At 49.1% G+C, this 25,739-nt stretch overlaps 1 long non-coding RNA gene across 1 annotated transcript in view; it reads left to right on the top strand.

Moving 5' to 3' along the window:
- The window catches only part of LOC143661939 (uncharacterized), a 107,321-nt gene that overhangs the window by 47,686 nt on the left and 33,896 nt on the right, over positions 1–25,739 (top strand). Inside the window, exon 3 of the long non-coding RNA XR_013165024.1 lies at positions 19,881–20,156. This is a non-coding gene — a long non-coding RNA (uncharacterized LOC143661939). The remainder of the gene's footprint in view (positions 1–19,880; positions 20,157–25,739) is intronic.

Here is a 25,739-nt window from a genome sequence, read left to right as displayed (position 1 = left end):
GGGCAGGGGGCGAGTGGGAGGGTCTGGAAGGCAGTGGGCTTCCCGTGCCGGTGTCCGTAAAAGTGAAGCCAGCAGATTGGGGGCCAAGGACCCAAGGCCGCATGTCTGCGGACGGCTCGCAGCGGGTGCAGGACGGCTGCTGCCCAATGGAACAAACCTTGTTATCCAAGGACCGCACAATCCTTCTCTGTTTCCTTATTTTCTCCTGCCTGCCTTGTCACGGTTCTATTTTCCATTGTGAACCATTTAAATATTATTACCCCAGAGTATTTTTTTTATTTTCGTAAAGTAGTGTGACTGTTTCTAAGGTGTACCTGTCCCAGGAAAGATGAGACGTGAAGGGGGGTGGAAGGGGTTTGCTGCACAGGGAGCAGCTTCTGCGGGAGGAAGCAGCGACCGGGAGACTGCGCTCACAGAGTTCCAGTCCTACGGCAAATTCACGCTCATTACCCGGGGAAGAATTATTTCCAGGAAATAGGAGGATTCTTCTTTAATTTGCCTCAAGGTCTAGCATCTCCCTGCCCTCTCCTAATATAAAAATATTTGAAATTCAGGGAATACAAGAGAGCCGGGAAGGAAGGAAGGAAGGGAAGGATAAGCCATTCATTTAAAGGTCCTCTGGCCCAGGGGCAGGCCTTTATATGGCTAAATTGGCCTTAAAAGAGGACACAATGTTACCTAAATAAGGAAAGCAGGATTAGGTCCAATAGTTGCAGCCCACTGGGGAAAATGAGAATTGCTTTAGTTTCCAAACACATGGTGATGAGGAATGTATTGATGGTTCACTAGACAGCGGGTAGATTCCGGAAGGTTCCCAGCCAAGCAATCACCGCAAATGATTGCTAAGCCAGGCCTGACTCTGACGGGTCTGTGGTCCTCACGTGCTGCAGGGACGAGGTATTGTTGCACCCCCAAAAAAGGGATGGGAAAACCCAGACCTGCTCAGGGTGGACAGCTGCCCCAGGACCAGGGAATGAGTGGCACAGAGGGCTTACTTCCCACCGCCAGCGTCTCCACTGAGCCCCTGGAGCCCCCGACCCCTGCCACCTGCCAGAGGTGGGAGCAGGACCCCGCTTTATACCCGCATTCAAAGTCCTCACACGGCCCGGAAAGTGTTTTCATTCGCTTGTAAGCTAACTCTGAAAAAAGTAAAATGAAATGGTCCCAGATCCCTTTTCAATTTCTTTACAAGTAGGAGAGGTTGTAAGATGTTCAAACTCTTTTTAACCCAAGTCTAGAAAGCGTGCATACAGAGGTTCCCATTTTTGTAAAAATCCTAGATGGGGTTATGGTTAATTTTTATTTTCCCCTCTGATTAGTGTATTCACTGATTTTCTGCAGTCAGCCTGTACGTGTGTGTAGTAGGGAAAAGAAAAGTGTTTTTTATTACTACACAAAGAAGTGCTGTGATATGCTAGATGCGAGGGGTAAGGCATGTGACATCCTCCAGGAAGCTATTTTTTAATTTTTAGTTTTTGGGTGCATGGTCCGGGAATTGACCTGGGCCTCCCGCATGGAAGGCGAGCCTTGTGCCACTGAACCACCCGTGTACCCTGAAGTGAACTATTTTTATAGGCTTGGGATCCTCAGGAACTGGGACCCAGCCTGGCTGCAGGGCCCACGGCCTCCCAGCCCCACCTTGGGGAAGAGGAGGCACTCAGATCCGAGGGCGGGGCTGGGGGGTGTCACCATCCAGGCAGCGGGGGGCAGCGGGCTCCCTTGTCCAGAAGAAGGAAATCATGGTGGGGGCACTGGGTCCTCCTGGCAGTGGCCAGCTGGACAACCCTAAAGGGCCTTGTGTTCTTGGCAATGAGATGTGGCTGGCCACAGAGGGACCTGGGTCCGGGAGGCCGGGCTACTGGCCAGCTTTTGAAAACCACTTTTTATGGAAAAGTGTCAAACATGTACAAGAGTGGAGAGATCAGGTTGGCGGACCCCGGGTACCTGTTGCCGGTTACAGTAATCACCGATGCTTGGCCAATCTCCTTCTCCCCCAGTGGATTATCTTAGAACAAATCCCAGATGTTGCAGCATGTTGTTCATAAATACTTCAGTGTGTTTCCCTAAAAGGACTCTTAAGAAAAAACAAAAGCAAAACCATAAACCCAAAGCCATGCTCACACCTTGAGCCTAACAGTAATTTCTTAAAAGCATCCACTATCAGCCAGTATACTCCTTTCCTTGATACTTTTCTGTGTATCTCACAGTTTTCTTTGCCAGATCAGAGTCCAAGCAAGGTCCAGATATACACTTGATGGACATGTGATTTCAGTGCCTGGACCCCTTTCCTGGTCACTTATTTGTTGAAGAAACTAGACCATGTGTCTTACAGAAAGTCCCCCGTTCTGGATTTTTCCCTGTGCATTAACTTGTTCTTCTATCCCTTATGTCTCCCGTACACTAGTAATTAGCTCTAGATCATTTTCAGTTATTTTTCAGGAGTGATTCATAGCCCCTTGACATTACTAGCTAAAAAAAAAAGGAGTAACGGTAATCTGGAACTTGGGAAACTGTTTTATAATACGACAGAGCCTAGTCTAACCAATGTTGAGAACAAGATGTTTCATAGCTTTCAACAGGCAGAGAAAGCCTGGACCATCATTGTGTTGGCCCTGGGCAGCGGATGCTTGAAAATTTTCATCTTTCCATTCTCACATGGAAAGGGTGGACCCACGCAGAGGCTGAAGGACTCCTAAATAAATGAATATAGAGCTTCTGACACTCATTTTTCAGAGTTTCCCAGGAGGCGACCGACGCTTGCTTTCCTTTGGAGGAAGGGATGGGCATCGCTGTGGTGGCTTGTGGTGAGGGACGGTGGGGGATTGGCAGGGACAGGGATGACTGGGACTTGGCCACCACACTTTAGTGCGAATCTTAAAACATGACGAGTTAGGCAGACATGGTTCATTTAGTTGCCCCACGCGTGGCATTTCACTGTTTCCCAAACCATCTATTCGTTCAGCCCCCAAATAGAGGAGATGGCCAAATGGGCCTGCCTGTCTTCCCCTCCAGCCAGGGCCCAGCCCTTGTCCCTGGTTTGCCCCAAGTGGCTCAGGCCAGGACTGGTTGACCTGCATGGTGAAGAAATGGGATGAAAAATGAAAATAGTTGTCATGAATGGAGATTGGAGATGGGGTCTTGGAGACGCTGTTTGGATTGGACTATAAAACGTGTAATTCCGATAGTTTTCCTCAATGTAATTCCGAGTTGGTCCTAAAGACATATGTTACTTTTGGGCTAATGGACTGAGAAAGCCCCACCCAGTTCTGGAGGGAGGAAGAGATTAGAGAAAGCCTGAAGTCTTTGATGCTAGGTTGGGAGCATGGTTTGAACCTGTCCCATCCTTCTGGGACAGTGGGACCACAGCCATGTCCACCACCACCCCTTGGTTTCATCTCAGGTTGCTTCTCTGTGTCTGGGGAGCTGTGGAGGACCTCGGTCCCCCAACTCCTGGTGTCGGAATCATCTGCAAGTCTCCCATCTTGCTGGGCCTGTTTGGCATGGAGGCACGTGGTAAACTTTAAAAGCCAAGTGTCCAGAGACATTTTGTTACCTTGATTAATCTTCTGCATCCACACCGCCCGACATGCACTGCATCCCAGGTGGACATGTCCACATCAGTTGGCATTTGCTCACTGGTTCAACCGGGAGAAGAACACTCTCTGCTCCACCCTCCTCTGTCTTCTGCATTAAAACAACTCATTTCTCCTCCACAGACGGTGCGGCATCACACTTGCAACTGCCTTAATTAATCCTTTTGGAGAAGGAGGTGTTGTGAAAATTGGGCAACCACTCGTGAGCTAGATAATGGATGGAGGGCGAGCGCTGAGGGGCTCCACTGCTCCTCCCCAGTTAGGTAGGGTGTATTAAACACAACTCCAGAAGATCAAGCCCTCCCGGACAAAAAAATGAGAGAGGCATTTAATTGGAACACTTAGCAATCACAAAACCAAGACAGAGGTTAAATTGTTTTGAGCAGGAGAAATTAATACATTAAAGGTTACGTTTCCAACTGTGCCGCGGCTGAGCTGGGCTCTTCTGCAGTGTCAGAATTACATAAGGCAGAAGAAATGGCTCTGAAATGATTGTGGAATCATTAACAAAAGGCAAGGCATAGTAAGACATTTCCCAGCAGGAGGGTGTGGAGAAGAATAAAGACATGGAGAGAGCTCATTAAGAATGAATTGCAGACCATAAACATTTGAAACCACTAAGTGTGGAGCTCTATCTGTTATCTAATGACTCAGAAATTATAAAACTAGCGATGACTTTCAGAAAAGGAGTTGACTTTGCAGGAGGTTGTTTGCCATTACACACACACACAGAAAGGTGGTGTTTTTTTTTTAAGTCAGAAAAAATCTCTCATCTTTGTAAATCAGCACAATTTAAGCAACTTCAGCTACCCTCTGACAGGTCTTTCCTCTGTATAACTGCACATTGTCCCAGATTTCAGTATAAGGATATGGAAATGAAAGTGCTGGGTGGGGGTGGGGAAGGCAAGATGGGAAAGGAGGAAGTAGCCCGAGTCCATACGTTGCCGAAACTGCCAATGGACTCCTGCTTTGACTTTGGAAAGATCTAGAAAGCTTGATGAGCAGGCTTCTTAGCAAATCCTCCAAAATGGATTCATGCTTTGTTTTGACTAAGGATATTCCATTTGTACCATTATTAATTGCATGACTTGACGGACAAAGGGTCAGTTAAATGCTAAGGGAGATGCTATACCCTTGGTGTTGGCTTCCTTGTCCCCAGTCCCCCCACCCCAAGAATAAAGGGAACTTGAGTGATCTAAGACTCTGAACTCCAGCAAGTGTGAACTCTTTAATCTTCCAACACGTTGCTTGCTGAGATTCCTCATGCCCTTCATTTTGTGATTTACCCAAGTTAAAGCAGTAGGAAGGCATCCAACAGGCCCTGCAGCCAGGTCTCTGACGTGACTCCTGGAGAGAAATGTTGCCCAGGGAAGAGGAGCCCTTCTGAAACCGCGGTGGGAGCATCGTGGAGGAGAGAAGAAGACTTCCCTGGTGGCTCTGAGAAGCGTAGGCTCTCACCGGTCCACTCCTCACAGGGAGGGTACGTTGGCTTAGAGCCCTTGGTGGGCTACTGAGGCCACGTCATTCTCCACGGACCCCACAGGAAACATGGGTGTGGACGGAGCCTTCTGGCTCTCTCTGGGTGTCTCCTGGTCTTCATCGCTGTTGCTGCCTTATGCTGTACGTGGTGGCAGGTGTGTGTGCGTGTATGTTTGTGTGTGTGCATGCAGCTTTCTCATCTTTCCTGAGCAACCAATTAGAGGGAACAAGAGTAACATAAACCATGAGATATTTGAATAATTATTAGTATTAAGAAAAATTCCCCAGTGGAGACTGTTCATTATAAAATAGGTTACCAAGGGGTGGTGAGCATCCTCTTTTAGGAAAGCTATTCATCCATCTTCTCACCCTACAGTTCTGAGACTCAGTAGCTCCAGGTATTGACATTCAGGGATGAGGAAAGGAAACTCCTTTCTCTTGGTTAGCACCTGTGGCGGGCAGGCAGTGCCGCGGGAGGTGAGATGTCTTCTCAGTATCTGGTGGAATCCTCTAGCCCAGTGAGCTCAGTGTAGTTTCCTGGGGCTGCTGTGACAAAATACCACACACTGGGTGGCTTAAAACAGCAAAGATGTATTCTCTCCCAGTTCTGGAGCCCACAAGTCCAAAATCAGGGCGTCGGGAGGCTGGTTCCTTCCAGAGACTCCAAGGGAGGATCTGTCCCGTGGCTCCTCCAGCTTTTGCTACTGCCCACAGTCCTGGGCGCACCTTGGTTGGACGACGCAGCACCGATGTCCAGTCCACATCATGTCGCATTCTTGCTGTGGGTCTATCGCTCTGTGTCCTAATTTCTCTCTTCTTATGAGGACACCGTCCTCTGGGATTGGGGCCCGCTCTACTCCAGAATGGCCTCATCTCAACCTGACAACATCTGCAAAGACTGGTTCCAAGAGGGTCACATTCTCAGGGACCGAGGGGTAGGGCTTGAGCACAATTTAGGGGGGACAAATTCAACCCACCACAAGCTCCAAAGTAGAAGTTCCAGGAGTGTGCTAAGTGACTTAAAAGGAGTGTGAAGGAAAATATGGAGTATATATATATAAATAGTGTTTAAAAAGAAGAAAGAAATGGCATATTTTGAGTGCTTGGTACCCAGGTAATGCCCCGTTCTCTCGGTGTAATGAGTGGTCTGGTGTCCCCACAGTCCACAGGTCACGCTGTCCACAGGGCAGGACAGGACTGCTCAGAGCAGAGGGCAGATGACTTCCAGAAACCGTACTTTGTGTGTGCCCACTTAAGCGGCCTTATCAGTTGTATTTTCTAGCCTTAACCAAACCATCTCTCACAGAAAGGACACCCATGGTTTAGTAAGATTCCTGCAAAGAGATTGCAAGATTGAAGGGAAAGCTAATGATGCAGAAACAGGCCAATGCCAAAGACCACCCGCTCTATATGGGCGCTTGGGCCGCCGCATTGGGTGGGAAACCGTGAAGATCTGCAAACTGGTTCATCCTGACAGCATCGTATTCCATGTGGATTATTAATTCCATGATTTAGTCAGGCTAAGGAAAAAAATAACCAAAAATTCAAAATTGTCGCACATACAATTTCATATATGTATTCACAACCACTCTCATCCAGGATGAACCTTGTCCTAAGTGTTAATTACATACATATATAGCAAGTAAAAACATAACAAGTAAAAAATAAAAATCAGCTAGTTCTTTGAACTGTATCACAGTGGCATTCTCGAATCTTTTGGTCCTAAGACCCCTTTAAGCCCCTAACATTTATTGATGACCTCAAAGAGTTTCTCTTTATGTGGGATATAGCTATTGACATTTACCATTTTAGAAATCAATACCAAGGAAATCTGAGACATTTCTTTCTTAATTCATTTTAAAACAATGGCGATAAATTCATTATATGGTTTTATAACATTTTTGTGTAAAAATAATTATACTTTCTCAAATAAGCAAACAAGCAAAAAGTGAGAAGGGTAGCAGTTTTGCATTTTTGCAGATCCCTCCAATAGATGGATTAATACATAACTGGATTCTCATGTCTGCTTTTGCATTTAATCTGTTGCGATTTGTTTTGTTGAAATACATGAAGATTATCTGTCCTCCTACTGCTCAATAGTTGGAAAAGGCAGGACTATTTTAAGCTTCTTCAGATAATTGTAGATATTCTTCTTTGATACTATACCAAAACTTGACAAATGGCTGTTTCTTAAAAGTCACTATTAACATGATATCTGAGACCATAGCAGTGACCCTATGTAGACTGTAAACCCCCTGGTTTCTCTTGCACTTTGAGTGCCTCTTTCACCCATGTAGGATTTTGTAAACATCTTGCATTGATTGGAAAACATTGGCCCACTGAGCTACGCTGGTCTTCCAAATGTTGACACATTTTATTGCATGATATTAAAATCTCATATTCATTAATACCACCCAATCTCATCAGAAAAGCCTTTCAGTTTTGAGAGGCTGTCAAGCTCATGGTGATAGACAAAGTTTTCCAAAATTCTAATTTTCCCTTGTAAGACTGAATTTGATCATTGGCAACAAATACTGACAGTGTTTTCACAGTGACAGGCTCACTTTGTTTGCGTTGAGAAAATGTCTGCCAGACACCCAACTGTGAATAACCGCAGTTTGTCTGTCAGTCATCGTTTTGAGTAAAACTGGTGTTCCATGGAAAACTCGGCGAGTCCAGCCCCAGCTCCAACAATGGTGTCAACACTTTTCCTCGCATCCGCCATCTAACTTTGGTATGCGGCACAAGTGCGTTATGGGCAATTCCCAGTTCATCACTCAGAATATTAAAAAGACATGTATCTGAGGATGGAGATTTCATAAAATAACAGTTCTTGCTGCTTCACTGAGGAACTGAGACTGGCCTTTTGTAGCAATGAAGAATACAATGATAACTCGTATCTCCGAGTTAAGGGCCAGTAGTTTTACTCACCATTGATTTTACATCATCAGGGCAAATGTCAACGCAGCGAAAAGGCACAGAACACCGACTGTTGTGGTGGAAGTGGCTTTGGCCGCATGGACCGACTGAGTGGGTCCTGAGGTCCCTGGGGGAAGAAGGGAGCCCTTTGACAAGCACTGGTTTGAAGCAAGATTTTCCAAGACAATGAAGCATATTCAGTCGCATTGCTTAATGCAACAAATAATAATAATAAATTATCAATTAATTTGAACTAAGAGTCCTTCATAAAAATGAGCTTAAGTAATATTTATTTGATCTTGCTTAAATTTCTGTTTTGTAAATATTAAGGTCACTATATATGAGTAGAGTGGTACATACTTGCAATCCATAATTGTACATACATTGGATCTGTGTGCACAGACTTTTAAAAATAATTTTTCTTTCCTGGCCGATGTTCATAAGCAAAAAAATTCAAAGCTCACTGCTTTAACCCCAGAGCAAAGCCTGTACGTGCCCACCGTGGAAGGAGCCTCCAGGATGTCCTCGTTCCTAGAGAGTCTCTAAGTGAAGGGAGGGTTGGGGATTAGTGAAGGATGGAAGAAGATGTTCCGCAGGGAATGGCACTAATTGCATTGCTGGAAAGCAGCGTCAAGCTGGGGAATAGAGCCTCTTGATGGCAGCTTCTGCCACCCGTCCCTTCGGAGGGAGACCTGGGAGCCTTCCCCCCACCCCCCGCCTCCCGCCTTCACTTCCAGCCGTGTACAAAGGCCACAGGTTCATCTCCTTCGTTACTCTGGAGCCCTCCCACTTTCTCCTGTCACCCAGCTTTGGTTCCCGTGCTCTTCACTGCCCGGGCTGGCCGCCCGCCCTCTTGCCCGCCTTCACTGCCCCGGCCGTCTGCCCACCCAGTCCTCCTTCACCACCACCAGGCTGTGCTTTCTGACCCTTGGAATTAAGCTCACCTTGAAACTCGCCTTTGGTGGCTCCTGCGCCTTCACAGTAGCATTCCCGTTCCTTGGGCGAGCACGCACGGCCACAGCCTGCTCCTTCCCCCACCTGCCCCACCGTCCCCACAGGGAACTGTGCTTTTGCATGTGCCTTTCCCTCTCTGGGAAGGCAGTCCCCCATGGGTTCCAGCCGCCCTCTCCTTATCCTTTGCTCTCCCCAACCACGGTGTCTGAGCCTGGATGAAACCTGGAGCCCCAGGACTGGGTCAAGGTCCATCTCCTTTTGGAAGAGCTTTCCTACTTCATTTCGGGTTCAAATCTGGTTCCTCCTCTTATTAGTCTCCACTTTTAGCTATAATACGATCTTTCCACGTCTCCACGTTTCAACTGGTTCATCTACAAAAGGGCCATCTCATTGCTTGTGTAAGGATTAAATGAGATTCCCAAATGTGACATTTCTCCTACAGTCCCTGGAAGAGACAGATGCCTCTAGTATCTGCAGATGCTACTGCAGCCACTGGAGGCATCTGCCGAGTCACCCTGCATGTACTCCCTGCTTCCTCAACGCCACACTGCCAACGGCTGTTCATGCCGCATTGTCATCTCGAGCCGTTGGACATCCGAGACTGCGCCATGTTCATTCTCAAGTCTCCAATGTCTAGTCCAGTCCTAGAATCCAGGAAGCACCCAAAAAGATGCTTGTTAAAGGCCAAACGAAATCCGAGGAAAGAGTGAGAACACAGGCCCTGCCCTGTGCACGCGGCTTTGTAAATGTAAATTTAGATCCACATAAATTAACTAAATTTGAAACTCAGCTCTCCAGTCACACTGGCCACATCTTAAGTGCCTGGTGGTGCATCGCTGCGTGCAGTTCTCCAGGCAGCGCGGCAGGCTTGGATGCAGCGTTTCGTACCTAGCGATGGCTTCAATTTCTCTCTAAACAATTTGCACACACGTGCCTTAGATGTGGGAAATTTAACAGCAATGGTCATCTTGATGAGATACAAAAACTCTAATAAACTGTCCAGCGATGACCCATTGCTGGGGTGTTTGTCGGGCCTTGCCCATGTGAGGGAGGGACGGGCCTGGCCTGTTCATGACTGGCTTATCCCAGCCAGGACATCTTCTGGGGGGTGCTGGGGTGGGGGTGTGGGGAGGCAGCGCTGTGCCCCCAAGGTGATTTTCTCCTGGAGACAGCAAGCGCCCTTAGCGCGACTTGAGAATGGGGTCACTTTTCACGTCAGGCCTGCTGCTGCTGCAACGTGGAGCCCCGGCGAGATGGCAGTGAGTGGCATTTGGGGCACGTTTGACTGTGGTTTGTAGGGCCTGTCACCACTGCTGGGCTCTGCCTTTTCCTTGGAAGCAGCACAATATTTCTCTCTCAATGGAGCAGCCGCGTATCTCTGCCGGTTGCAGGAGGTCTCTACCAGCATATCCCCTGTTGTCATGACGATGCTGAGTTGACGAACTGTGCTCCAAGCCCTCATTATTCACGACCTTGCCTTTGGTGCTAAATAGACTAATAAGTTAACTGCAGATAAAATTTGCCCAGGAGCGAACTGTGAAGTCCGGGCTCAAGAGTGGGTGCTTGGCGGGAGAGGGCCATTGCTTCTGAGGCCTCTCTCTTGCTCTAGAATTTCCTCTTATGTCTGTGCTAGGCTCTAAAGTCTGGCCAGAATGTGCTCTGGGATTTTTGGTTCCTATTTTCCAGTTTCTTTGATAAGAGGGTGTTGTTTGACTGCATCCTGCCAAGGAAGCAGACGTCAGGGACAGCTTTCAGGTTTTCAGTGCCAGCAAAGGCTTTGGTTGGAAGTAGGACTTCCCCAGGCCTGGGTGATACATGACCCAAGTTTTCAGCATGATGAATAATCGCAGCTCTGTGTGCATTTGGAAACGTGGCTCACCCGGGCTCTGGCACGATTCTTGGGTGAGGTAGAGAGGAGTCTCCGGATTAGGGGCACATTCCAATGCCAGCTCTCAATGGCGGGATGTTGGACTCAGAGAGGTGTTAGAGGGCATCTAGGTCAAGCATCTCGTTAGAGACGAGAAGGGAGCCAGAGAGGTGGGTGGGGTTCCCGGGGCCCAGAGCCAGGGTCAGAACCAAGTCCTCTCGACCCCTGGCCTGCCATCCTCAGCACGACACTCTCAGCCTCCACATTAACCCCTTCGAGTCTGTGGTCCTGGTGCTGAGAAGTTTTGTCCAGCTGCCCTATGAGCTTCATGAGGACAGAGACCGTGTCTTAGTGCTTTAAGTGACTTCAAGAAATTGACAGTTCTGGGTAGAGAAGACAAAGTTAACACACAAAAAATCAGCACGGGATGATTTTACACTAACAGGTGTGGCATGCAGGATAGGAGATTGGAGAGGGGGCCATTGGTATGGACTGAAATAACTGGGAGAACTTCCTAGAATCTGAGTTTGATTTAGTAAGAAGAGAAGAAGGAAGATATTCTAGGTGAGGCTGAGACGTTGGAACTTGTAGCCAGAAGGACCCGCGTCCCCTTGGCTGCCGGACGAGAGTCACCATCGTGCGGGGTGGGGACAGGACCCTGCCCGTGGCCCTCAGGGCTCCCCTGGGCGTTCCTTCCTCACCCGCTGCCCGGAGCCTAGCGCAGGGTCCAGAGCCGCCTGGCCGGGAGCAGGGGCTGCTCTGGAAGAGGAGGGTCCGGGAAAGCCGGCCACACGCGAGACAGGCGATGGCGAGAGGAACCGGGGACGTGGCGGGAGCCGAGCAGGGGCCTGGGCGACGCCGAGGGAAACAGACCCGGGCAGAGCCCCGCGCCGCGCCTGCAGCGGGCCGCAGCCGCCGGGTGCTCCCCTCGCGCGGGACTGCAGCGCTCCAGGCCGGGCGGCTGGGGCCAGCGCCTCGCGTTTCTCAGAGACGGTGAAGTCGTGGCGGGAGGGCGGCACGTGGCGCCCAGCTGGGACCGCAGCTGCAGGATTCAGTAGGTGTGGACGACGGTCACGCCCGCCTGCCCCCCTCCACGCCCGCCTGCCCCCTCCACGCCCGCCTGCCCCCTCCACGCCCTTCTGGTCCCCTCTCTGCCGCCTGGTTGCAGGTGCGTAGAGAGAATGCTGCATGTGGTTGTGTGACTGCACTGCACAGCATTTTGTAGGAACAGACGCATTTCACCCCTGGTGCCCCGTCAGGCGCGATCAGACATAAAGACGACAACAGCGCGGTCACCACAAGGACAATCTCTGGCGACTCCTCCTGATGGTCCCCTGAGTGTTGAAGATCAGTGTCACCGGTGAGAGTGAATGCGTGTGATGCACGAGTGAGTGTGTGGGTGTGCAAGTATCGGCGAGGGTGTGCAAGAGTGAGTGTGCTGGTGTGTGTGAGTGCACAAGTGTGGGTGTGAGTGTGAATAGATGTGTGAGCGTGTAACTGCATGAGTGTGAGTGTGAGTCTGCGGGGTGTGTGGTGCAGGAAGCAGGGAAGGCGACTGCCCGGGGCTGGCAGGCAGGGACAGAGCCCCCACGACTCGTGCCCCCGTGCCCCAGACCTGGAATGCATGCAAACTGCTGATGCCCAAAGAAGACAGGGCAGCCCTGGGCCGACAGGAAGCATGTCCCCAGGCTGCCCGGCCCCGACAAGCACTCTCCCCATTCCCCAAACCAGAGTTCACCGGCCAAGAGTAAGGCACCCCACCTGCGTGGCAAGCCCCACAAAGTTTCCATACAGAAGGAAACAGAGTACCTGAGAGCGACCACACACCAGCCCATTTCTAGGAAAGAGAGAGAAAAGCCTCCTCCCGAAGGAAAACGCTTCCCGCACCCCCATGCCACAGACAAAACCAAATTGGGAATGGGGAAAAACTCACAGTGGGGCAAGACAGGACAGGGGACAGAGAGAGGACAAGGCACAGCCCAGGGAGTCTGGGCGGCGGCTGCACAGTGGGGGGCCGGGGGTCTCCCGGGAACAACCCGAGCCCTGGCCAGCTCCGCCTGGCATGCTCAGGGGCGCCGTGCCCACCCAGAGGGGCAGCGGGCAAGGACCAGGTCCCCTGCCCACCACGGACCTGCCACCCTCACACCGGCGTGGAGACACAGCCCGGCTGTATTTACAGCCTTCTCGGGCCTGCGTGGCTCCTGCATCTATTCACACGGCCACATGCAGGGGAGAAGGGGACCAAGCTGCCAGCAGCTGGACCCAAGGTAACAAAAGTTAAGGGTAATTTACCCTTTATTTACAATCCACAGGCATCTTTGTACTGGGGGGCTCTTGACTATTCTTGCCACTTGGAGAAAAAAATAAAGTAAATGCTTTGGGGTTTTGAAGTAAAAATTCACATCCAGGATGCCTTTATGTTCTTTGCCTTCCACCGAGACATCCCTTGCTGAAGTCCTTTATCTAGAGCTTTGTATACATATTTTTAATCCTATACAAAAATGATAGGATGTCAGGAAGGATGTATAACAACATCATTTTTTTATTTCACTTCAAAGACTTGGCAATTTCTGATCCATGTGACATTCACACTCCTTCAGGGTCAAACAACATCTTGCAGCCTTCATAGAATGATTAAATATTTTAAACAGCTCCTGCTTATACCTCCATTGCCTCTTGAGACTGATACTGTTATCGTTTTTGTCAAAGCCAGTTTCCGTCTGCATTTGTCATTCCTGCTTGCGTTTATGAGTTATCAATCGCCACGTCAAAATGCAAAATAACTGATGTTCTTTGGGCGCTATTGGATGGCCTATCTGGGGCTTTTAATCAATGCTGATTTTTATTTTCCATCCCCATACATAAATCTTTACCATTCTGGGCCACGTATAATGCGTTTGTGCAAAGCACGGAGACAGAAACAGTGGTTATATGATCAGACATTCTGCCTCAGGGGTATGCCGGTACCAGGGACTTCAAAAGGGAAACGTCACAGGTCCCCGTGCCTGAGACATGCCTGCAGTGGGGAATTTAAGGAATCGGTTGTTGCCATTTATAAACCAGCATCCTACTAGCCGACGCTTCTCACTTAAACACAGCCCAACTTCTTTCCCTGATAACTGTACAACTCAGTCCTTGTAAAAGGCAAACCTTGCATAATCTACACAATTAATAATGAGCTGCGTTTTCTGATTCTTTCAGCTTTTCTCCAGGGACATAAATTCAAACAACAACCTTGAACTTATTCAGCAATAGCTACTTTTTAAACTGATACTGGAATTTTCCATATTAGGTTTCACCCCTAGTTGATCTGGGAGAGAATTTGCTTTGCCCTTTGAAAGGGCGTCTGCCTAGTTGGACAGAAGTCATTGCAGAAAATCATTCAAAGGACGTGTGCATGCCCAGCCGTTTCAGGGGCCGAAAGACCCCAGGGTCATGGGAAATCAGGCAGGACCCTTTAAACCGAAGCGATGACACGTCCACCTGCCCAGAGCAGGTCACAGCAGAGGGGCGTGGTCTGAAGACTATCCAACAGCCACAGGCCTCACGAGCCTCCTGGAAAGATTAAAATTAACTAACAACGGCCTCGAAGGTGTGCTCACTGCGGTCGCCTTGCTTCTTTGCAGACCCCACCGTAAACTAATTGGCCTCCATGCCTCCTCGGGCCCCCCTCATCTCGGGCCACGGACCAGCCATCAATTAGCTCCCGCAGTAGCGGAGGCAGTGACAGGGCAAGGTCTGCCGTGGAAGGGGCACCAGCTTAATTAGTTCTCTGGGATTTGCAGCAGAAATCAAGAACCACAACGGTTGCTGCTACAACAAATGTTCATTTGTAGACAGCTTTGCAGGCGTGAAGAGGTCTCCCAGTATTTGCAATGGGAAACAACGATATGGAAGTAGACAAAACAGCCTGGTTAGGGAATCATCTATGCTCTAAGGATGAGGGGACGGAAGGGTCTTGAGTCCCAGGTGTTCTCACCAAACCTGGGTATCATGTGCAAAACCATTTCAAAAGGAAACATCCAAACAGCTCATTCGGAATAGTACCAGTTTGATGAAAATGGCTTTCTCAACTGTGTTTCAAGAGACAATATGTTCTGTATTGAATTCAAGGACTCACAGCTTAACACAATCAGTGAGTAGCCAGCTTCACTTAGCACCTAGTGTCTTCAATAAGCAGCATGTGATAACTTCAACATTTATTTTTCTGAACGTTGGATGACGAGCTCCGTCATGAGCAGGGAGTCCTTGCCTTCCACCCATGTGATTTCCAAGGGGGCAGAAGCAATGCATCTTTGGGACTTCTGTGCAGAGTGGTCTGGGGAGTAAAGTGACCAAGCCAGCCTGCTAAGCACAGAGAATGGGCCACCCTGCCCAACACAGGTCCCAGATTTGCTCCTTGGGACAGTCCAGAAAGAGCCCGATTCCCCTTACATTTGGTCCATTTGACCATGACTTACTCACCGCCCCCTCCCAGCCCAGGGCCCTCTCTTGCACAGCATCTTCCAGTGCAGTTCACTCGGTTTGGTCTGGCATCTTCTCTCCTTGGCACACTCGCTACGTGTCATCCCCGGCAGGTGCCTTGTTGACTGTAGCTATCATGTGCAGTTGGCTCCAGTCGTCGTCAACCCTGTTCTTCTCTCCCCACCTTCCAGGAGTCCTTTACCTATTTGCCTGCCAGTGGTCACAGCGCACCTGCTGGGTGTCAGGTGGGGGGCAGCAAAGCGCTAGGCACACAGAGGCTCAGCTGTGGGCAGAGCTGCCATCGCGCGCATGGCATGATTTTCATGCGGCCAGTACTTCTTGGTGGCCAGGCCTGCTTTGTCCATTCCTCAAAGGCATCAACTAGCTAGCACAGGGCTGGGGCCACAAGCTGCGCTTAACAGACACATTGATGGGGATTTCACTGGGTCTTAGGACTGAAATAACCACAGTTGCTTTGGCTATTAGAGATGTCTCGATAGATATTCAGAGAGGGCACCTCTTAAGCAGCTGTTGAACTTAGGGTAACTGAACGGGCAGAAAGAAGGAGAGGAGCTGCTGGAGATTCCATGATTCCCAGGGAAGAAAAGGGCTGGTCTCTGCGGGTTTGGAGGCTGGGGGATCGGCAGCAACCTTGCTAAGGGGTGCAGCCCCCTAGCAAGTGGTCTTTGGGAAACTGAATCCTGGTGGGGAGGGATGCCGAGTTTGCTAGGTACTTTCATATTTGTTCATTTGTCCACTTTCTGTCTGAATTGTTGTTTGAATGTGGCATGGATCCAAGCCCAATGTGCATGCTGTCTTCTCAGCTCAACATTTGGAAATGTATTTATATCCGCTATGGTGGTTTTTGTCCCTTCCCCCTGGGGGACATTTGACAGTACCGGGAGGCATTTTTGACCATGGGGGGAGGGGGCTACTGGTCTGCAGTGGGGGCTGCTGAACATCTTACAATGCACAGAAGGCTACCCCACAGAGATCGCCCCATCCAGAATGCCAGCCACGAGAAACCCAGATGAGAAACCCTGATTCACATGTGGCAAAACACTCTGAAGGACCTATTTGCATGGCAATAAAAAAAAAAGGGAGAAGAAAGAAAGAAAAATGAAGCTGCTTGTAATATGAATTTATATATTCTAGCCAGCGTGAGATAAGAGAGAAGACAATATGTTTCCCTTTTTTGCTTGATAAGAATTGATAAATGTTTATTAATATGGCATTTTTAAACCTGAATGTTTTTATTCCTGAAATACATATTCTAGAAACACTGTTTGTATAAAGACCCAAGGTATGGATATAGAAATAGTTGTGACATTTAAGCATCTAGATTACATTTATATTGAGACTACTAGCTTTGGAAACAGCAATGCTTTTCATATTTATTTTAAATTTTGGATGAATTTCAGCAAATGCAGTTAAATTTAATTTCTGGATGCATAAAAAAATATGCCTGCTGACTGTTTTGCCTTGTCATAACAGCATGTGCATCAGTATTTCTGAGTGAAGTAAAAAATTCACTCCAAGGATAATATTGCAGATCATTCCAAAATGGAGAGCACTTGGAATGTTGGTGGGCCTCCATGCTGCCTCTGTCCATCAGCCTGGGATGAAGCTTTGTTTTTTTGTGAAACACACGTGGTTATTGGCTCGGGGTAAACATTCTGGAAGACAGCAGGGCCCTGGACGGGCCACCTTCATTTGGGTCCCAGTTCTCCATGCCATCAGCGTGTGACCTTGGCCAGTTTATTTTGACCTCTCTCTTTTGTTTTCTCTTTCATAAAATGGGTGAATAATGGATGTACTTATTTTATGCAGTTGCCATAAGGACTGGCTCGAATTCAGGTCACAGAGTAAGTAGTCAATTATCGTTTTATCATTTTTAAAGCTATTACTATTATTATTGTTAGAAAACTACCCTGTGTCCTCGTTCCAAGCATCCAAATAAGTCGCAAGACAAGCTGACTTTGTCGAGCTTTGATAGGCAATGGGAGAAAAATCCCCCAGGTGCGCCCAGGTGTCACAGCCTGATGACTATCACTTGACGATGTGAAGATGCAGGAAGAAGGAGTCCGCCTGTGGCTTCGCGGGGTACGGGCCCGCTCCGCCAACGGTGCAAGAAAATTCACTCCAGGTTGCAGAGTCTAGTTGCGGCGTGCGCGCGTCCCCGCTCAGCTTTTCTGGTGCGCGCGTCCCCGCGCAGCTTTTCTGGCGCGCGCGTCCCCGTGCGTCTTTTCGGGCGTGCGCGCGTCCCCGTGCAGCTTTTAGGGCGTGCGCGCGTCCCCGTGCAGCCTTTAGGACGCGGCTGTGAGGGACGCACCTTGGGAACCGTGGCGCGGGCCGGGCGCACCCACCTGACGCGCTCCTCCTATGACGCCGCACAGGGCACCGCGGCCACATGCGTCCTGGGTGGCACCGCGGAGGGGCCACGCTGTCTGCAGACAGGCTGGGCCCACTTCCTCGCCAGCCACTTGCTCGACTTGGAATGGACGCGACCTGTGTGTCTCACCGGCGAGCTCACCCGCGACTGCTCCAAATCTTCCTTTCCCGGGGAGGAGAGGGCGCAGCCTCTGCAAAGCTGTGTGCAGCCCTGCCGAAAGCCCACTGGGGGCCCCTTGTCTGCACCTCAGGGCGTCCCCGCCTGCTCAGAAGTTCATGTATTCACACAAGCCTCCACTCCAGGCTCCGGTCATGCAGTCCACCGAGTTTCCCTTCTGGACTCTCCCCGTGGCCCCCTTTCCTCTGTTCTTGCAGTTACGAGCCCGAGAATGGGCTCAGGGCAGGCTGCGCTCACCTCCTGCCTCACCCCTGCCAGACCGTCTCCCTCGGCCCAGCCACAGTGGCCGTGGTGGGGGCCCTTGGCTGTGGAGGAGCCCTTGGCTTTGCCCTCAGCGAACTGGGCAATCGTGGAATTCCAGGTGCGGCTGGAGAAGGAGAAGGGCAACTGATTAATACTGTTTGGGTATTATCCCGGGAGGGGATCCCTCCGGAGTCATCAGTTAAAGCAGGGTCAGCAAAGTTATTCTGTAGAGTTGGAGAGTAAGTATTTCAGGCGTTTTTGGCTCCGTGACCTCTGTTGCAAGGATCCAACCTTGTCATCATGGTGAGAAAGTAACCGTAAGCAAGACAAAAGGAAGGTGCTTGGCTGTGTTCTGATAAAACTTTATTTACAAAAGAGGCGGTACCGTGAATTTGGCCCACAGGCTTTAGTTTGCAGGACCTTGATTTAAAGGGGAAGATGGAAGACAGACAGGGTCTTTCAGTGGCTGTGTTTGCGATCGGAGCAGAGCAGGTGCGATGGCAGGCGGAGTGAGCGCGGCTGGAGCTGGGTGTTCTCAGACCACATGGAGAGGAGAAGGTGCCCGGCGTTCCCGGGAGGGTATGTCCAAAGCATGGGCCAGCACAAATGTGCTGCCTGCTCTACTCTTGCAATGTTTAGTGTGTTATTCCAGATTGCTGGTTCCTTGGGGGAGGAGGAAAGAAAGCTCACTAACAGGCAGTTCATGGTTTTCACATGTGCCCCTTGGAAGTGGGCTGTGCATTCCACGTTACACAGAGGAGAGCCAAGGGCCTGAGAGATGGAATAAATTGTCCATCAACGCTTCCTGAAGCTCCTGTTCTTTCTTCTAAAACACACTGCCGGGGTTAGTGCATTTTGTATTCTTCGTAGTCCCTGGCAAAGTTCTCAAGTTTTATGGAGTGCCTAACAATTGTTCGCTGAAGCTGTATCTTACTTCTCTCGCTGCTGACACCATCTGAAATGGAGCCTTTTGCCCTGGACCCACTGCTTGCTCTCCCCTGATCTGTGTGGTGTCTGCAGCTGCTTTTCCCAGGCTCAGGGGTCAGCTGCATGGGGCTGGGTTTGGCGCGGGGATGGGGGAGAAGCCTGGGTCTCCCTTCCCTCTGCCGTGGAAGCTGCCAATCTTCTGTGGCTGCCGATCTTCTGTGGCTCTAGCCCCCATCCCCCAAGGCAAGCACTGGGGGTGATCCTAGTTTTGGATGCTGGAAACCCCAGCTTCTCCTTTTGTCCCTCCAGCCTTCAGGGGTGGTGACTTCCTGCTCTTGCCGATTTCTCGGTGCCTCATGGTCCCCGTTTGGCCTTTCTGCCACTCTAATCCCTACACGTCCAGTTCCTTGCATTAACGGCCCATTGGACCCTGCCTGACACAGAGTCCACTGTCTAATGCTCCCAACTCACTGGTAAATGTATTGCCCCTATCAGGTAACATTGACATTTTAGGCTAAAATGTGACCCAAAGGAGAAAGTTAACAAGGCCATGTCTGCCGTGTTTTCCGGTAAGTCTGTGGGGAAGACACATCACAGCGGAAAAGGCTCTCAACCCCACGGGCCAGTCCAGAGGGCGCCCCAAGCCCACCCAGAGGCCACGCCAGCCTCTCCAGGTGGCACAGGCCACGCCCCCTCAGCACCTTTCACCCCCGACTGCGGCCTGCCGGTCAATTAGAAATATAAACTCCCCTACTTCTTGCTTAGAAGTAACCTGTAGGGCCACTGTTAACAAAAAGACCACATAAATGATACTCTTCTGAGAATTAGTTATTCCTCTGATTTGAGCTCTTATTTTACTTCTTAGGTACAGGAGGGGAGAGTTTTCTAGATCATCATTAAGAAGAAAATGATGCCTGGGTCTGCTTTCCTTCGTTTGCGTCTTAATTCCAATGAGTCGTGGAAGAAAATGCCAATTTAAGAAAAAAACATGACCTAAAACTTCTTGGCTGTGCCAAGTGGCCCTTCGGTGACTCCTCGTGGAGCCCTGCAGGAGACAGGGAGGCTGAGGCCCCCCGTCAGAGCCCTGGGGACAGCTGGTCCGCGTCTGCATTCGGGTTCCCTCCGGCTGGAATAATAGACAGTAAGTGCTCGGCCGCCAAACCCATCATTTTAGTGAAATCCACATGTCTGGGCTGAAAGGAAAGCACAAGACTCAGATGTTCTTGGGATCACCTGATTGCTCTCTAAAGCTTACCGCACCGCTCTGCCCTGTGTGCACATGCTTGCGTGTGCGTGTGTGTGTGAGCTCGTGCACGTGTGTCAGTGGGCAGGTGTGGTCGCTATGGGTTTGCTCCGGCCGGCAGGTGGCACGAAGGCCAGGGCGTCTGGGGGGGAAGGCGGGCCGGACTTGGAGGTCCTCCGTGTTTGCAAAACTTAGAACTGGGAAGGGAGGATGTGAGAGAGATGGAAAGGAAGAGAGGAAGAGTGCTGGGTTGGGGGGCGGGGAGTGGTTTTTTTTTCCTTGGGAAAGTGAATAATGTCATCGTTGATTTCATTAGCAAATTCTAGATGTGCTGACAAAGGACATTTCCTTGGGAGACACTGGGTTGTGTCAGTGTCCTAAATGAATAGGCAGAGCTGAGTCCCCGTAACAACAAATGAACAACACAACTCGCCAAACTTCAAACACTGCATAAATCAATTTGCTGGGAATTAGCCACTCGCTTCAAAATTAGGGGTTACTTGACAGGGTGGCAGTGATTAGGTTTTCAGGGACCTGAATTTCTAGTGGGATTTATCTATCGCAGGTGGGAGTGCGTCTCCCCTGGGCTGCAGACGACTCGGGGAGCTGGCCGTGGGCGCTCCGGGGGGCTGGGGTCCCGCCGGGGAGGAGGCAGCAGCTCTCCGCAGCGGACAAAGGGGAGGAGAAGGACCACTTCTCAAAGGGAAAACGTGCTGGCTTTCCAACTCTTCATAATGCCTCGGCTGTTAGCAGAAGAGCTGTGAAAGAGGGGATGTGTTTTAGAATCCTTCACACATCACATGACCCTTTGATGGCATAAAGAGCTTAGCAGTGTGTTAAATGGGATGCCTAAAAGTGTACAGTCGCTCAGAGAAATTAATGAAAGGCAGTAAGGCACTTGGAGGTCACTCCTAGCTCAGGGTGTGGGCTACACCGTGTGGCCTGGAGCCCCCCGAGGACACAGGCAGTGGCGTCCACGCCTGGGGCCGCGTCCTCAGCCAGGCTGAGTGCGGTGGGGAATCCGGGCTCGCACCTCTTATCTGCTTGGTCAGATGCTCCAGCCCTCCCTTTGAAGGCCACGTCCCTGGCCACGGAGAGACGCATGCTACACTCTTGCCTAACAGCTCGTGCCCAGTGAGAGCACTCCAGAGACTCTCGTGGCTAACAATCCAATCCTCACCGCTCCTTATCCAGTGACACTGCCAGGTGCTACATCGCACAGACACATCCCCCGCTGTGTGGATAAATCGTGAGCTACCCTGCCACAGCCTTCTTCTAGCCCTTCTCCATTCCTCTCTTTGTTTTTGCCAACTGCATTTTTCTTTTATTCTTTCCCGAGTCTCCAAAGCTTCGCTAGGGCTCCCTCTTCCTGCTTGGGGTTTCTGGAAGGAGGTTTCCTGGGTCTTTGTAGGTGCTTCTGGTTGTTCTCCTCTTGCAGGTGGCTTCCTTAGAGAGAGAGCTGCGCCTCTCCATTCATTTCATTGACCTCCGGGCCTCACAGCTGCAGCCCTGGAGGGAGCTCCTCACCCGCACTCACCCCTGTGTGCCCGGCAGAGCATCTCGGGCCACTTTGATCGGGAGGAGTTCACGTTACTGGAGATGGAATAGAATGTTCCTCTCTAAATTACTAGAAATTTCCATCGTCTTTAACTGTGGCAGACTTAGTATTTCCTTCCTGTGGCTCCATCATGCTTCATTCTCGTATCTCATCATGTTTATCTCAGTCCATGGAGTTCTAGTTCCTTTAGTCTCATGTCTCCACGTGGCGGATGTTCATGAGGCTAATTTTGACCTTCACATGAAAATACAAAACTGACACATCAATTTCAGGGGGCCCTCTCCCTTCCCCTCCCTCCACAAAAATCACCCCTTACTTTAGACTATTAGGAAAAATATTTAAAAATCTCTAAGTTTCTATCTTTAAAAACAACTTTAGTGAGATATAGTTCATTTTCCACATAATTTACCTGTTTTTTTGGGTACAATTCAGTGACTTTTAGTAAATTTACAGAATTGTACAACTATCACTATAATCTAATTTTAGAACATTTCATCATCCCCAGAAGAAACCCTATACCCATCAGCTGTCACTCCCCATTTCCTACCCCCAGCCCTAGGCAACCACTCATGTACTTTTCGTATCTATGGGTTTGCCTTGCCTGAACGTTCCATAGACATGGAACCATGAAATGTGTGGTCTTTTACGACTGGCTTCTTTCGCTCAGCATGATGCTGTACCAGTCATGCATGTCTTAGCACATATCAGAACTGCATTCCTTTTTATGGCCAGCTAATATTCTTTTGTGTGGATAGATCCCAGTTTGGTGGTCTACTCTCCATTTGATGGACATTTGGATTGCTTACCCTGCAAGCTACAATTTTACCTGCCTGCCCTACTCTACATGAATGGGCACATTTTATGGACCTAGTCTTCTGGAAGGTCACAAAGTGCATCTATTTCCTGGCAGCCCAGAGGTCCTCAATAAATCTTTCTCAATACACCAATCATTCTCCCTGGCCCCCAAATTTCCATGAGACAATCCTGTTTCTGTCTCCTCAGCTCTTGGCCATAATTAATTCAATCAAACAGTGGATTTGTTTTGTATCAAAAAGCAATCAGATAAATTGGTTGATTGATTTGAGCCTGATCAAAGAGATGAGTCAAAACAATTGCTGCAATCCTTCCCTAGAAGACACACCCTTGACTCGCTCCTGCTTTTCTATTTGTGACCTTTGCCCTCTGACCCTTGTCCTTAAATTCTTGTTGCAAACTTATCTCTAGAATGTCAAACTCCTCAAAGCTCAGAACAGTGATTGTCTGCTCAGCTTGAACCTGGGGTGTGACTCACCACCTGCCACAGCTCTCCATCCAGACATTGAGACCTTCCTCCAGTTTTTAGGGAACACTGCCTTGTTTGCTTTTATCTAGGTTGAGTTCATTAGAAATGGAATATTCTTTCATGAAAGGAAATAAAATATATTTTGGGCTAACTACTGTAATTTTCAGAGTTAAATGCTTTGAAAATGTTGGTCGTGGTGTCTTCTCACCTCTCATAGCGAGGAAGTTGCCACTGCCACTGATGGGTCCAGCGTGCTCCGTGAGATCAGTCCTGACTGATTTTGTCTAGCTGAGCCGCCAACTTCCACTGCATTGCCTTCCTCTGCATCCTTTTCCTCGTGGGTTACCTCTTTACTCTATTGAAGCTTCTCAGAGCCAACCAGGAGGAAGTGATGCCAGTAAGAGTAACTGTAAGCAGAAGCCATGCTTTTTGTTTGTTTTCCAGGATCATAACTAAAAATTGCTCATGAGATGGGGTGTGCTTTGCCCTGCCCCCTGTCCGGGCTGGGACCCCTGCCCGAGGGGTTGCTGTACCCAGTGTCAGCATCTGAGTTGCTGTCCTTTCCTTTTCATGGAGTCTCTTTTCTGATGACAAAACGAGAACAAAAATGGCTCCAAATGAAGCTATTCTCATGACAAAGACTGTAATGAGGACAAAAAATGGCACAAAATCAATTTATTCTCATGACAACCTTAAGATTGTAATGAGGACAGGAAAAACAGTCTGAAATTTATCAATTCGTGTGACAACCTTGAGACAGTAATGAAAGCAGCAAATGGTCTGAAATTGGCCCACTCTCATGACAGACAGTGAAACAAAACCGGAAAAGAGCCCCGTGTTTATCTGCCCTCTTGACAACCCAGAGACGGAGACAAGCACAGAAAAGGTTAGAAGATTAACCCATTCCTGTCAAAAATAATCTTCAAAGGGTAGCCTCCAAATGTCCTTTAAAAATGACCCTGCTGGTGTGAGTTAGGTATTAACTTCAGACTTTGCCATGGGATAGAATTCATGGTGGCTTCACTTTGCAGTTGATGGTCATGTTTCTTTATGGTATGTGAAAATTAATTCGTGCTGATCTTACAGGCTAGGAAATGCAGCAGTCATTCTAGATCATATTTTATTTGATGATCTCAAAGTGCTCTGTCAATCTAGACTTATTAAAGGATCACTCATGAGGGCTGTAAGCATTGCCACGCTGATACATGCTAGTCCATTCCAGGACTGTGTTTGAGGGGTGCAGCAGACATGCCCATGGCAGTAGAGGCAAATGGAAAATGGAGGCAACTTTCCAACTCAACCAAACAGTTGCTGCTGCATATTTCCTAGGAAAACATAGTTTAGGGCCTTGTATGACTGAACCAGAATCTGTTCTTCAACTCAGCTTTCCCATGCCGCATGAGCTCATCGATGTGCTCAAGTGAGTCATGAAAGGGGAGCCCACCAGCCCAACAGGTATCCACTAAGGTGCGTGCTTCAGAATCACCTGGGGATACTGGTTCCAAATTCAGACTTATGATTCAGTAGTGCTTAAAGTGGGACCTGGAAATGTGCATTTTAAGAAGCGAATTTCACTCTTATATACAAGATGTTTGAGAAGCATTGGTTTACTGAGTTCAAAGGTGATGGTTCAGGGCGGGCCGCGGTGGCTCAGCGGGCAAAGTGCTTGCCTGCTATGCCGGAGGACCTCGGTTCGATTCCCGGCCCCAACCCATGTAACAAAAACGGAGAAACAGAATACAATAAAACAAGAAAATGTTTAAAGATGTTTCCCTTTCTTCCTTCCTTCCTTCCTTCTATCCTTCCTTCCTTCTCTCTGTCTTTAAAAAAAAAAAAAAAAAAAAAAAAAAAAAAAAAAAAGGTGATGGTTCAGAGAACCTGGATTTTGATTCCTAATCAAAGTCTCCACTCACTAATTCCTTCTGACGAAAACTTTCCTATGCTCCATCCTTGACATCACTGATGAATAATTAGTGGATGGCCAAGTTTGGAAGTCAATTCAGGTGACAGCTTCCACTGGGCTTATATTAATGATTGATGAGTGATTGGATAGCAATGACTGGGAATAGTGGCTTGCTTTGGTGGACCAGCAACTACAGAGAGAGTAAAGAAATGGGGGCCTGCCCTGCCTAATGTTTTCTGCTAAAGTTTTACCTTTTCTGCTCCTTCTAACAGTTCTTTCATTGGGGCCAGGCTTCTAGTTTGTTTGGCAGAGCTCATGGAGTTGGATTTAATGTCTAAGGTTTTGCAACGGGATCTTTCATCTCCACCCTGTTTTGGGCTAAGTTCATCATCTGCGAACTGTGTTAATATCTCATGGTGGCTTCCCAAGGCCCTTGGTCTGGGCTTGTCTATTTCAGTGGCCTCAATGGTCTGAAAACTTTCATCGGGTTTGTGCTCCGGCTGTTACTGCAGAAGCTATGCAAGCAGGTAAAGAAGAGTGGGTGAGGACTGCTGAGCAGGGGCACAGACCACCTTTAGGCTGCTGCAGGTTTTTTGTATGACACATTTGCATGGTTCTGTATTTCTCTCCCACAATTCTGAGTGGCCCAGGAGCCAGGGAATCAGACCTAGGGTTGGAGATTCTGCTGGTTTGAAGCTATTATGTACCCCAGAAAAGCCTTGCGCTTTAATCCTCATT

This window comes from Tamandua tetradactyla, chromosome 18, assembly GCF_023851605.1.
Source record: "Tamandua tetradactyla isolate mTamTet1 chromosome 18, mTamTet1.pri, whole genome shotgun sequence".
NCBI lineage: Eukaryota > Metazoa > Chordata > Mammalia > Pilosa > Myrmecophagidae > Tamandua > Tamandua tetradactyla.
This window is presented reverse-complemented; position numbering and strand designations above follow the sequence as displayed.